At 34.7% G+C, this 14992-nt stretch overlaps 1 protein-coding gene and 1 long non-coding RNA gene across 3 annotated transcripts in view; one reads left to right on the forward strand and one right to left on the reverse strand.

Annotated features, from left to right (window-relative positions):
- The window catches only part of grid1b (glutamate receptor, ionotropic, delta 1b), a 720128-nt gene that overhangs the window by 11105 nt on the left and 694031 nt on the right, over window positions 1-14992 (forward strand). The window lies entirely within an intron of this gene.
- On the reverse strand, window positions 188-2182 carry LOC147841313 (uncharacterized). Its single transcript, XR_015503944.1, has 3 exons — window positions 2107-2182; window positions 1462-1509; window positions 188-575 (listed from the first exon to the last, which is right to left on the reverse strand). It is a non-coding gene; the product is annotated as an uncharacterized LOC147841313 (long non-coding RNA).

Here is a 14992-nt window from a genome sequence, read left to right on the forward strand (position 1 = left end):
AAATAAAATTAACCATGCATATGTCATTTAAAACGAATTTAATTGACTTCTGGCTGTAACCTCAGAAAATAAATCGGCGTTTCTATATTGTAAGCACAATATACACTAGTAAACACAGATAAACAGACTTTCCTGTCAATAACAATTAAATAAGAATGGGAAGATGGATTAAAGACCATAACATGTATTCAATATCAATCAATGTTCCTTTTAATAGTGACTACAAAATAGGCCATTAATGTGGCTACACATACACAATACATAAATAAAAACATTAATAATACCAGATCCTATTGAGAAATCATCCAAGGCAACTCAGTGAGGAGATTTGCATATTTTGATGAAGATTTTGGATGCATAATGTCCAGTCCCACAAAGAGTCTCTAATACATCTTAAATGTATACAGTTTTGATGGATACTTGAAGTCGAGGACATCGGTAAGTCCAAACAGGAGCCATCATGCATTTGACAGGTTTGGCAAACCTCTGACAGTCCTATGATAATCCAAACTGTGTTGGGCTGATGGCAAATTTTTCCCGTGGGCAGCCGCATGCACCTCTGATTCCTCACAACTCTATTGGTAGAGACAAAAAGAAACAGGAGTTCAGGTGGTTGCTACCAAACAACATTAAATAGCTAAATACTAAATAGGAAATAACTACAAGTGAAGTTACAAAAGTCTAGTGAGAATGATGCATGGATGAAACACCTTAGTTTATCAGTTAAAAATTACCTTAGTTAAAATTACCTAACTTTTATTTAAAATATAAAAAAAGGTTATAGAGGTTGTGTAATTACATTATTCCAGGTGTTTTTAGTTATCAAATTTTAAAGAAAACTGTGATTTTACTCAGTGTAACAGTGCATGTCATTGTGGTTTCCTGTCAATCACAGAATTGTTAAAATTTAGGTATTACATTTTTTTGTTTATTTTGGCAACTTATAAAGCATAAGAATGTGTATTTAATTTAGATATTAAAACTGTTTGAAAACGGCTATAAGAAAATTATAGAATACAAATTCTATAATTTAATTGTCATCTTCATTTTGCACCAAACTTTGCACGTCATAATACAAATTTTATTAAATAAATAAATAAATACATTGCCATTTTACACATTACATTAAGGTTTACATTAAATTTTTGCTAAAGCTACATTTAATTGACTTTTTCTTCAAATTTAATGTCACTGGCAAATGACAGTTCAGTGATTCAGTGTTATCAGTTAGCTTTATTGAAAGACTGACAGATAATAAGAAACTGCATTAGGATATTTTTATACTGTTTTTACTGTTGCACACATAATATCTGTGTAAAAAAAACAGTAAAAAATTACTGTTGCACTTCAGATATCAAATGTAAGTTAATTCTATGGAGCCCACTATTGTTTGCAGTTTTACCAATGTTTTACTTACCTGCAAATAATTATAGCTGTAATTGTATCTAATGTTTTTCTTACCTGGATGTGAAGTTTGAAGATCCACAGGTAACAAAATCACTTTGGTATCTAAAGACCAAGAACATGCATTTTAGAATGAGGTGCATACAATTTAAATGGTTCTGTAAACATCAGTAGTAAATGTAATTTAAGTTAAAATAAATTGTAAATCTGTAATTTATTCACTATGCAGCATTAAAAAACTTATGGACTAAATCTCTAAAACACAAACTTTAAGTTATACTTTCTCTTACGTTAAACACAAACTACTTAACTGTTGCATACGTTTCTGAATTTAATATCCATCCTTAATGTGCTGCTATAACTTAGGTGAGCTAACTTTAGCTAAGTTAGCGCTAACAAACTGAACCCCCACACCCCGACCGCCCACCAGTGACCTTGTTAATCGGTTCTGCAACGTTAGTTTTACCTACTAAGTGTTTTAAAACTACTTTCACTATTTTTCTCAATAATATCATTTTTAATCGTTAGTATAAACTAGCGTTGGTTAGCGTTAGCCAACTTAGCTTTCCATGTGAGAGCAGTCTAACTGTTAACATACCTGAGGCTACAGTACAATTTACAAAGCTAAAACCTCACCTGCCTAGCGAAGACAGCAGTTTTGCATGACTTTACAATTATCATTCGGCTAAATTTGCAACTTACCGTGTTAATCAGATCCGCTGCAGGGAGCAGTTAATGTCGACCATTGCAGAAGCTGCGTCTGCCTGCTAAATCCCGGGCAATGAAAAAGGAGTCACGCCAAACTATTAAAATCACGTTTTATGAACACCTGCCCACATCGACAGCTGCTCTAATAAATTGTCTGTGTCAACTCACTTTTATAACATTTATTCTACACAATAACCACGTACAAAAATCTACTCAAATAAATTGCATTAGTTTTATTTAAAATATACAGTTATATAAAAACTGATATATTTTAAGTAAAGAGGAAGCAAATTTTATTTTTTTGGTATAAAACAAATAAAATTAACTAGATTGCAATTATTTAAAGTAGATAGAACCAACTTTGTGAGTGTAGCACTTTTTACAGTGTATTTTTGTCTGTTACGATATAGCAACAGTACCATATTTTGTGATTTTTTTTATTTTTTACCACTAAATTATTGATGTATTGTGGACAAAAAACATGTCAGGTTCTGTGTTGCCTCCTGTTGTTGCTGACTTACTTCCGGGAAATAACTACTGAAATGGTGTTTTTTTTTTTTTTTTTTGGTCATCAGAAATAAACCTGAGCCTTTCCTTCTCTGCGTATTTCCACCTAGAAGAACCACAACTATTGTCTGCTTTTCTGTTTGCCATATTTGAAAGCTATGCACAGAATAGCTCGTGTGCTTTCATTGTTCAACATCAGAGAAGTGATGAAATCTATCATGGAAGAATGAAAAAAAAAAGTCTTTCTGTCAGAATGCTGTTGTGAAGTGTCCTACAATGTAGGTTGTTGACCATTTGTGAGGTACTAGACAAAATACAACAATAATGTTGAGCATTTCCATATCACAGTAACATTCTGTGTCAAATACATTTCGTGCAGATTATGGCCGCACGATATATGTGAATCTGAGATATAGTTACATTGCAATACTGCACAACACAACATCAAGCAGGGTTCAGAGATGACTTAGCACCAGTTTGGAACTTGGTAGAATGTGATTTGGGGATTCACATCAAAGTTGAACTTTAACAAAGTAGCAAGTTTAGTATTTGTGTATGTTTTTTAAAGCCTGTAGCTGCACACATCAAATTAGTTTAAATAATTGACATAGTAAAAATGCATAAAATAATATACAATAAAATACATAATACATTTTATCAATCAAATATTTTCCAAATAATGTTTAACAGATATTTGGGACAAATATACACATATAAATATGTGTTTAAATAAATAATGTTTATTTTTTCACAGTATTTCATGCATATATATATATATATTTTTTTTTTTCTGGAGAAAGTGTTATTTGTTTTATTTTGGCTAGAATAAAAGCAGTTTTAATGGGAAAAATAATAATAGTACCGGCAGAAAGTAATAATAATAAAACCGGCAGCTGTGGTTGCCAATTTTTTACTGTAAAAATATGATACAAGCTGTAAAAGTAGTTTCTCATTTTTATAGTAAACTACCATATTTCATTTACTTATAGATGTAATGTGAAATGTGAAAAAAATGTGATGTAATGTGAAAAAAAAAACATCTAAACATCTTTTGTTACACAGATAGACACATTAACACAGCCATATGCAGGTGGTGATGAGTAAGTTACATAATGAAACAATGCTCATCACAAACAACTCTTCCCTCAAGCTGAAAAGTGTATCAGTATATAGAAGGTGCTCAGTGTCATTTACACAGCTACTAAACACCAGTATGGCAACACACATAAAATTAAAGTCATGAAATAAACTTTGTTTATCAACAATAGATGTAACATAAATATCTAATGTACATAGCTGATGGGGAAACAACTAAAAAGATCCATGTTAATGTCAACAAAAAGCATATCAAGTAACGTGCCATGCAGGGATTTCTGGGAAAGTCAGTTTACGGTTATTTGCCGTATATATTAAGTAAACATACTGCTAACCAGGTTACAGATTTTTACTGTAGCATTTTTACAGTTTTTTTAGGGTTGAAATCACGGCCATTTTGTCTAAACACAGCTGTGACTTTCCCAAGTGCATTTTGTCATTTTTCTTAACAATTTGATTATTTACTGAAGTGATAGCAGCATACCACGTCCAAATGAACTTTCACAGAATTCTGTTTAATTAAACCAATGTGTACAGAACCAAAAGTTGTTTTAGACTTAATTAAAATCACATTACTAATTTCGGTTTATCTTCACTTGATTCAATGTAAATAAATCATGCGGAAGGAGATTTGTGACTTGCTTAATTCATGAATTTTAATTGCAGTTTCTTTCTACTACAGTTTCTCCCACCAGTCCAGGGGCCTCATGTATCAACGCTGCGTACGCACAAAAACTTTGCGTACAGCAGGTTTCACGCTCAGAATCGCTCACGTTTGGATTTACTAACAATGAACTGAACGTGGGAATGTGCGCAGGTTCACGGCAGCTTTCTGGCAGGCGTACTCACACTTTATGTGCGTGTCTGTTTTATTTCCATTGGCGACTCCTAGAGGCAGTTGTGTTAAATTCCTCTCTACAAAGTGTCTGAGCCTTGCAATGGCAGCTGTATGAGGCGGGTTCAGCAGGTATATAAGGTTTCCATACCATACATTTGACCAGCTAAACATTAAAGCACAATTTGCAGCAGTCGCCTGTTTTTCCAATGTAATCTGAGCTATCTACCACACGCACATTGCTATAAAGACACTATCTGAAGATGAATTTGCATGCGTGAATCAGAAACATTTCCATTCAATAAATGTGCAAATAAAATATGATGCTTATTGATATGAACTTATTGATGATGCCTACTTGTCTTTCTCGTGATAAATAGTTGGCAAAATCTGATATGTAGCGCAGGAAAAAACAAGAAAGAGTTTTTTAGACGCTGGATTCGAGCTGCGTTCATGCTCGAACGTATCAATTCACGATCACAAGCGTCTTACGAGCGCGCCACTGAGACTGCTAGGCGTCCTGTAACATTTTACAGGTATAAACCACACTATTTTTTTTTTTTTAATGCACTCACTGCGATATGTTCAGACCCAACTGTGTTGACCGCATCAGCTAAACTCTCCCACTCTATTTTTTTCTTTTGTTGTTAATTCCGAAGAACAAACTTGCAAATAACACCGCTTTTCTCCGGTCTACCTCCGAAAGCAGCACCTCCAATTCACATTCTGTTCAAACTTTCTCTTTTTGCTTGCTTTTTCCATTGCTTTTTCGTTGGGTTTTGCAATTAGCATAGTCATTAGCATATTCATACGGGGGAGGAGGCAGGGAGGGGTTTTGTGCTCGTGCATGTTGCGCTCAGTTTCACGTTCATTCAGATGTACAAAAGAATATGCGTGAGATTCCGCGTACGCAGTGTTTCATACATCTGAATTTTTTTCTGCGTACGCACATTTACAGCTTTGTGCGTACGCAATGTTTTAGTAAGATTTCCACGCAAGTCTTCGTACATGAGGCCCCAGGTGTTTCCAGGAAAACCTTTAATCCACAGAAAAAGTCAGGTTTAAACTCTTGGCATCTATGTTTTTGTTAAGTTATTTTTAGAGGAATCACTTCAACGTTTTAATGCAGTTGACACTACTAACATTGCTTTTTTTCATATAATCAGTGTTGAAAAGTAACTACTGTAGTTACAGCAGCATTATCTAATTTAATTTCTAATGAAATCTAATTATGTGATTGTAATCTATTACAATTATGGAAAGAAAAAAATGTCATAAAAATTTAATAAATTATTATTAATGATTACAATGGGTGTTACAGCTGAGCATTTTTATTTTGTTAAAAAATAACAATAAAATTTAATTTTTTGATGAAAAGGTCCTCTTTTTGGTCTATTATTCCTATTATGTTTCCACTAGATGTGATTTTCAATTCCAGCTGTAACTCCTGCTGTAATCATTAACAGTTTCATTATTAATTGTATATTTATGACATTTATTAATCTTATGACATTATCAATTAATTATTGACAACAGGCTGAAATTTGATTAAAACACACAACTGTTAATAAGGCTGATCAAAGACTGTTTTTATTGTGGAAACTCCACTCTTTTAATGTAGAGAAATGTATTGTATTTTTATTTTAATTTATTGAAAGTATTGTGTCCTTTTCCCTTTATTTGCCGGTTTGCTTCTCTGTCTATAAAAACAAGAATTTTCTTCAAAGCATTGTTAATTTGTGCTCAAAAATTTTAGGAGTTCCCCTGCGAAGTCTTCCATCCTATCACGAACAGCAAGTGTTAAGGATGACACATAAGATACTAGCAGACAGCACACACCTCTTGAACAAATATTTTGAGTGGCTGCCCCTTGGGCGACTTCTAAGGACAATAAGATGTTCCACAAATCATTATAAATTCACTTTTGTGCTTGACACAATTCGGTTATGTAATAAATGTGGCTAATTGATGGATTTTTTTTTTTTTATTATTGTTATTGAATTTTTTTCCCCCAGTTTTTTTGTTTGTTTACTTGATGTTAAGTGTTGGTTTTTATTGTGTTAAAGGTTTCATTCTTGTTATATGTGAAACACCACCATGTCATAATGAATTTCCCCAAGAAAAATAATAATAAAGTTTTAAATAAGATGCATTCGAGCCCAGAGAAGTTGACAGTGCTTCTGGACACTGTTAACACAGGGCTTCATTTTGTCACTATACGGTTTTAACCTGCAGTAGTGTGGTGTTTGACAAAGGTTTGCCAAAGTAGTTCTGACCCCATGTGGTGATATCACTTTTGGATGAATGACGATTTTTGATGCAGTGCCGAATGAGAGATCAGAGATCATGGTTGTTCAGCTTAAGCTTGTGCCCTTGTCCTATGTTTCTTTGAGGAACATAGTTTTTAAAAGGCCATGACACCCCCCACTTTCGGTTAAAGTCTACTTCAGAATTTTTTCAGAAGATGCATGATTAATGGGCGTGGAGCTCAGCGAGCATCCGGCAGGAGTGGGCGTGGCCAGCAGGGGAGAACGTGAGCGAACAACTGTTGTTGTCAGTTAGCTCACAAAATGAGACACAAACCGTGAGGAGACGCATGAGTTTATAGTTTACAAAGTTAAAATTCAAAGAAATGAACAGTGATTTAATGCCCTGCTACATTTGTTATTCGTAATTTCATATACAGACAACAACAATTTATATCATTATAAAGATAAGTGTGTTCATGTAAACACTATAAATGAGGACTTCTCCCTCAATCCCCGTATCCAGCAGACTCAGTGCAGCAGGTCTCCTGACCAGTCTATTTTAACCATTAACCCTGCTGGTAATCTGGAGGATTTAGGCAAACACAGCAGCACGGCGATGTGTCTGAATGTGAACGAACTCCTGATAAAAGACAGCGTCCGCCATTCTTCAATTCTCGTGCTGCTCTCCCGACAAAAATGCTAGCAGCACGCACACAGCTTTGCTGTATGATCGGCCCTGACAAGATCGTGGGGGAAAACATGCAACAAACCCCGTGGATGATGGAAACAAACGCATATTAGCCTTCATGAACGGCTAAATACTGTGCCGTGGTTTCCGTGTCTCTCAGCTCGGGCTTGACACTGGCAGGTCTGGCAGGTCTCATGAATAATTAAGCAGCCGGCTCTTCTCATAGGATAAGAAAACTCCGCTATGAATAATAATGAGAAACCGACGCGTCATCATTGCACTTGCAGTTCTGCGCTACGTCGCCGATTTTGATCCTGCCCCAAAAATCATTTTAAACCCGGAAGCTGAAATTAGCTGACAAAAGCTCAAAATTATCCAGTTTTCCCCACAATTAAAGCTGACTGGTGCTAACATTGTCTTAACTGATACTCAACACACACACATCTGTTAATATAAAAAAAAAGTTCTCCGGGGTGTCCTGAACCTTTAAACATTTCTATAATTTCTCACATATTTGTCGGCAAACTGGTGATCCTTGGCCCATCTTTGCTCCTAAAGGACTAGACCTTTCTTGTGTGCTGCTTTTGTACTAAATCATAAATATAATAATCTGCTGACATCACCCGTTTCAAAACATATCATTATTAAACCAATTTACATGATTACTAGCCCTAAGCTTTTTTTTTTTTTTTTTTTTTTTGGAATGTGTTGCAGGTCTGAATGACAGGGAAAGGATGTATTTGTACAATTGAAATGAAGTTGACCAGACAAAACATGAAATATTTTGCGTTCATATTTTCTAAAATACAAGTCAAAGTAAATTTGGAAATTACTACTTTATTTTTTATTTGTGTTTTATTTTCTTATTTGCTATCACTTTCCCAATTTTTTTTGGATTCAGAGTTGTACATCTCTTTGCAAATTATGCATCAAGGAATTATTAGGAGAGCAGATTTCATCAAAAATACTGTATTAAGACACATGCCCTCATTTACTAAAGGTCTGTTTGTATAAAAACAAGTGGACACTTTAAAGCACCCACATATATCTACGAATGATTGGCTCTTCCATCTGTGTCCAGAGTGGTGCCAATGAAATTAAATATTTGCTGAGCATAAATATAATTTCAGAAAAGTTAATTGCAGGAGCGAATTAAATCAACTGAAAGATTTTAATTAGTTTTACACCACACATTATGGTGTCATTACTGGGACTAAATGAAGATGTACAAATAGACAATAATGAGATACATACATTTAAATATGAAAGTGCATACCTTAAGTTATTATTCTTTATGTCTACAAATTACAGATCACAATGTAAAAATCACAATGTAATATCAAAGACTCATTAGTTTTTGCAATTTTAACTACACCCCCGTTGACAGGGCCATCATGCTTTGCTTGTAAGCCACTTCACACAACACTCCCGCATTTTTGGGCTTGGCTCATAAACTGATCATGTTTTTGAAGTTATTAAAGTGGGCATGTGTGGGTAGAGATATTTGCTTTTATTTTCGATGTAAAGTATTTAGGTTTATTTTTGGCTTGTTCTTGTTTACTTTTTCCCCTAGCAAAGCTCTGGCGTCACGAGTGACTCACTACCTGCATATTTCTGAAGTTAATTTGGTTACAGAGTGTGGTTGTCACTTCCATAAATGACTAAACATTTTTGTGTACAGAACAAGATTAAGCACTAAAAGGTGAACTGACAATCAAACTTTACTGGCTTTGTGTACATGAATAAACATGCACCATGCTGCTGGATTGGCAACTGCTTTCATGTAATTTTAAACAATTCCTTATTCAGTTATTTTTAGCATAAAATGATTACACTTGCACTTAATGCTTTTTGGAAATTCACGCAAAATATGTATTATAGAGGTCTTGCCACTCTAATAAAACATTTATAATTTATGTGCAGCATTTCTTTTGTTTACATGTCACTCTTTATGTGCCGACATGTTTGACAGAAATGGCTGAAAAATAGAACAAAAAAGCAAAATAAATGAGAAAATATGTGAACAAAACAAAATACAAATTGTGTTTGAAACACTTGTTGGACCATTTTTGATGTAAAAAAAGTGATCACAAGGTTTAATTTTCTTTTTTTACATGAACGTGGGGTAAAATATTATATGTGGGAGTGCTATGAAAGTACTCAGTATAATGATGTCAAAGTAGCCATAAAAAATAGTTATTTTAAAAAAAAAATTACTTATATATTAAACAGAAGTATAGTTTTTAATTTAATTTTGTTATTTTTCACTTTTTTAATTTATTTTTATTTTATTTTATTCCACGGCCAAATAATATTTACAAAACCGACAATCAAACCATCAAAAAAAAAGTGTGACCAAACTTTTAAACGCAAAAGTAAAAGTACTCAGAACATGACAGCTCCCATGCTCTCAGCTTTCACAGCTTATGTTTACTAACATACGGTAAGACATATTTGACTGTATTTATGTGATATAGTCCACAAAAAGTACATTCTGACAACTGTTTATTTTTTGACAGTTCAGGTGCACAGAGAACAGATTGCATGCTGTCTGAAGGAACTAAGATTGTGCTGGTATTACATGACCCTAGTTTTTGGCTCCAAGTTGTATTTTTTAATTCCTTAAACAAATACACAATTACATTTTTGGCAAACAATATGTTTAAATAATTTGTGCTCCTGCTATTACAAATAAAAATGTGTGAAATGAATGTTCTACTTTATATTACAATTTCTGTTTGGGACAAGGGATCCGGGGTACAGCAGAGTTGAGGGTCCAAATGCAGTTTATATACAGCTTAGTCAGGCAAGCAATGGTCAACAGGAACAAACGCTATCATGAGGGTACACCAGAAGCATAGTCATGGTCACAGGCAGTGGTCAGTTTAGGCAGCAAACAACGGAAACAATAAAACAATGTGAAAGGTCAAAACATGGCTAGACAAGGCAATGCTTCATGAAGTTACAGACTAACAAGACTCAGCAAAGAGTTTGTGTGTATGAGGTGTCTTTATAGTCTTGGAAATTAGTCCTTATGAGAAGCTGTGTCTGTGTAGTCACGGAGAGACCAGAAACTGGTGTGTGTGAGGTTCATGATGGGAGTTGTAGTTCATTGTTCGGTAGCTCTATCTTTGGTGATCGTGAGACTCTCCCATGCCTCCTCCAGCGACAACAGCTACAGCTATTTTAAGTTTACATTTATAGACATGCTTTTAGGCCATAAATAATGACACAAATGCCTATATTTTAAAAAGCGCAAAGTTAATAAATTGTGTTGTGGGATTCATTTAAATACTTATATCAAATAATATTTGCATCTGACTAGGAAACTTCCACAATTGTACATTTAGTAAGGTCAGGCGCAAAAACATTGGTGTCCATACCTTTTCAGCGCTATTTATTGCTATGTGTGCTTAGTAAATACAGACAGTACTTTTTAAATGCGTTAGCGCAAGCTGCTAGTACATCTGCCCATAGTTGCCATGTGTGCTTCCCTGCTGTACTTGTCCATGCTTCAGATATGAATTGCAGAGGCCTAGTTCAGTTCTAATGGAGTTTTTTGGATGCTGCTGAGAAAGGCAAGTCCTTGGACCTCTTAGTCCATTAGGAGATGCTAATGCTGGAGGTTTGAAAATGACCCGCACGTATATATTTTTGGCCTGCACTGCTCATTTTTAAACTATTCGGAGTGCAGACACGGGCACGAGTGTGTGGGATGCATAAAAATGAAGGAGCAAACTGTATTTTCACACATGCACACAAGCATCCACAGCCCACATGCACTTGAGACACACTAACATATGGACCCTTTTTCTGAGCTGTGTGGGCCGAGCATCAATTTGACCATAGGCACAATGACACTGGATGGCTGCTGGCCTCTTTTAGTGAAGCTCTCTGATTGTCTCTTGATCTAAATTGCCCTGTATGGGACCCAAAATGCACTTTCAACACAAATAAATGAGGCTAATTACCTTGTTACTCAAGCTAGTTGTCTGATTGCCAAATTACACGGTGTTCTTGAAAACAACAACAACAAATTTGTCCACTCTGGGCAGTGCTGCTTATTTCTCTAAGTAGAATGTTTTCATACATAGCTGCGTTATTCATGCAGAAACATCATTTGAATTTGTCTGTTATTTGCAGATACTGGCTGCTTTACTTGGCTCGGTTCTGTGCTTGAAAGCTGGTTGATTAAGACATTTCTAATCACTGTCAGAAGCTCTCCACATGGATCACTCACAATTACTGTGATTTTGCCAAGTAGGACATGTTCCTGGATCAACATCTTTAAGCGTTCTTAGAGTTTCTAGGGACTGACACTACTGTTTAACAGTAGATGTAGTTTTTATATCTATAAAATCATATTTATAGAAATAATCTTAAAATACATTGTATGATATTTTATATGATAATTTCTGTACAATTTATTACTGAAAGAAATAAATGAATAATAGGAATACATTATTGGTATTATGCTTTAAAAATACACTAAAATGGCATTTAATTCTACATTATATTGGTTTAGTTTTAATTTAGATGCTACAAGAACATCTCCAGAAGCTAAAACAAATATTTTTAGGGCAAATAAAAAGGCATTAAAGTCATGGCTAAATTTATAGTTATGCTTCATTTTATGTTGCTGGCAAACAGTATTAATATATATTTATATATATTAATATAATATTATTCTAATAATTTAATATTTTTTAATATTTAGTTTATCCTAGGTATGCTGGTTGTTTTAGTTTGGAATATAATACCAGGATCAACAAAGAGCTTTGGTCCTGGTGTCCATCTTTTCTGACAGAATCATTGAGACGTCTGAAACAAAACCACTTCAAGTCCCAGGAACATTTTCTTTTTCATTTTGAGTATCATCAAAATGCCTGCAGGTATACCTTTAACTGTATTACAATATCCTGATGTATACATTTCTGTCAGATTTATGAAGACCTCTTCTTTCAAATGAACCAAAACAGCTGCAGGACACAAATATATATAGAACGCAGCAGCACAAGTGGTCTTCAATGAACCTAAACGAGCACATTTCACTCCGCTGCTAGTCCGTTTGCACTGGCTGCCAGTTGCTGCTCGCATCAAATTCAAAGCTCTGATGTTTGCCTACAAAGCGACTTCTGGCCTTGCTCCTTCTTATCTGCTCTCACTTCTGCAGATCTATGTGCCCTCCAGAAACTTGCGTTCTGTGAATGAACGTCGCCTCGTAGTTCCATCCCAAAGAGGGAAGAAATCACTTTCGCTCACGCTCAATCTGCCCAGTTGGTGGAATGAACTCCCTAACTGCATCAGAACGGCTATTTTCAAGAAACGACTAAAAACTCAACTGTTTAGTCTCCACTTCACTTCCTAATCTGCAATTGCTTCTCTGGATATCACACTAACTGTACCCCCCCTAAAAAAAGTGCAATTACTAATACTTTCCTTAGACTTTACAGACCCGAAACTTGCCTATAGCACTTATTCATTGTTGCTCTTATAGTTGTGTAAGTTGCTTCCTTGTCCTCATTTGTAAGTCGCTTTGGATAAAAGCGTCTGCTAAATAACTAAATGTAAATGTAAATATATATGTTTATTTATTTATTTATTTATTTATTTATTTTTGATTTATCAGAAAGACTGTTCCTTTAACTGCATTGAAATAATGATGAATAGGATTTACAATCAATAATACATCTAAATCTAAGATGAAACTTGCTTTTGCATGTAGCAATCATGTTACAATCATCGATCTTAACAGATGCATTTTTAAAATGTGTACCTTGACTGGACTTTAAATTGTGTTTCAAATCTGCTACCAAATTTGCAAATTTTGTGAATTGCTTTATAGGAAAACAAGTGGGTAAGAGACCATCTAAAAACTCCACACATTGCTTTTATATGAATCTGCAGTTTGTTTGATAATATCAGTCATGTACTGTATAATGTTATTTTACACCAGCTAGATGGTGCTTAACTTCAAAAAACATGTCATTTTTTGTACAAATCTATCTATTTGGTCTAATTTCAGAGGAGGAACCTCTATGTTACCTTGTTTTGGCTTTCTCTTTAAAAATACATTAAAATAAAAAAATCTTTTAAGTTTACTGAGGCAAAAAATAAACAAATGTGTAAATAATCAAAGCATTATTAATGGTTCTCATACTGTTGATGTAATCGATAAAAATAAAAAAAAAAAGTTAACCACTTTAGTCTAAATAGACAATAAACAAACTTAGATGCTAGTATTGTTAGTTGTAAAAAGGGCTTGACAATAACACCCGCCAAATGTGGGTTGATTTCAGCTGTTGCTGGTTAGACAGACACTTCCACTAGCCGCTGGCTGGAAATCTTTTTTTTTTTTTTAGCGCAAGGCAACCATACCTGAAAACCCAACTAATGTGATCAGTCTTCATTGAAATAGACTGAACAAAAGGTATGTTCATGGATCTGCAGTTCTCCTACTTTCAAGAGCTCCGGATTAAAAAGAAAAAAGAAAAAAAAAAGAAAAGTATTTTTTAAGCAACAGCATTGCTGCTTTCGCTTTAACAATTCTTTGAACAGATTATTAACAGGCTTAATGTTAACTCTGCTGATAAAATCAGTATGTAGTATGAAGCGCTATAGTTTTATTAAAATGTAGCTGCTGAGTGCACGCCTTGGAAGCAATGCCAATAAGCTGAGGGTGTAAGTTTGTTATTTCCAATGGAGACGCGCGACTTACACAATGTGCATATGGGACCAACATATTCAAGCAGCGCAGACATGAATTGCGTGCACTTTCCAGCCATACCTAGTTGAAACCATCTGAACTTTTCTGAATGCTGCGAGCAAACTAACCAATTTGCTTCACACTTTGTATGGAATATACACATTTCAGTAATAACTGCAGACTAGTTACCTAAGGCAAACACAGCACAACCAAACACTGCAGTGCTTTTTACTTTTCTCTATAAACTTGCATCGGAGCTGCAGCAATGATTCGTCTTTTTGTCACCCTATGAGAAAATGGTTAATGTCACCAAGTTATGAGAGATGCCAGGAAACCGGGAGCGTAAAGTCTATTGTAAATGCTCAAATATTACACACGTATGCGCGTGTCACTCCAGGTCAGAATAACAACACATGCGAAAATGAGTGCTGTATAGCTGCAGTGAGCAGATTGTAAGTATAAAAGTAAGTAAGAGTTTCACCAGAGTGGCTTTTTGGTTTCTTTTCTTGTACATCCCAGTCAATATCTCCCCGTCTGAAAGATTATTTTTAGCATAGGGGGTAATATAGTCACAATTTGTAATGTTGCATTATGCGTTTGAATAATGGTGGTTGGTTCCTTTACTTGAAAGCTCAGATTCGATTAGCATAATTTGTGTTGTTGACCGAGTTTGAGGTGAACTGTGTTATTATTATTCACACCTTAAATTTTGTTTTGATTGGTTAGCATTTGCAGTTTATCATTGCACACACTTTGTAACATTTTATTTATCAAGTTTAAGAGTCTCTTTAACACTTACA

The sequence above is a fragment of the Danio rerio genome, chromosome 12 (assembly GCF_052040795.2).
Source record: "Danio rerio strain M-AB ecotype USA chromosome 12, GRCz13ab, whole genome shotgun sequence".
NCBI classification, from domain to species: Eukaryota; Metazoa; Chordata; class Actinopteri; order Cypriniformes; family Danionidae; genus Danio; species Danio rerio.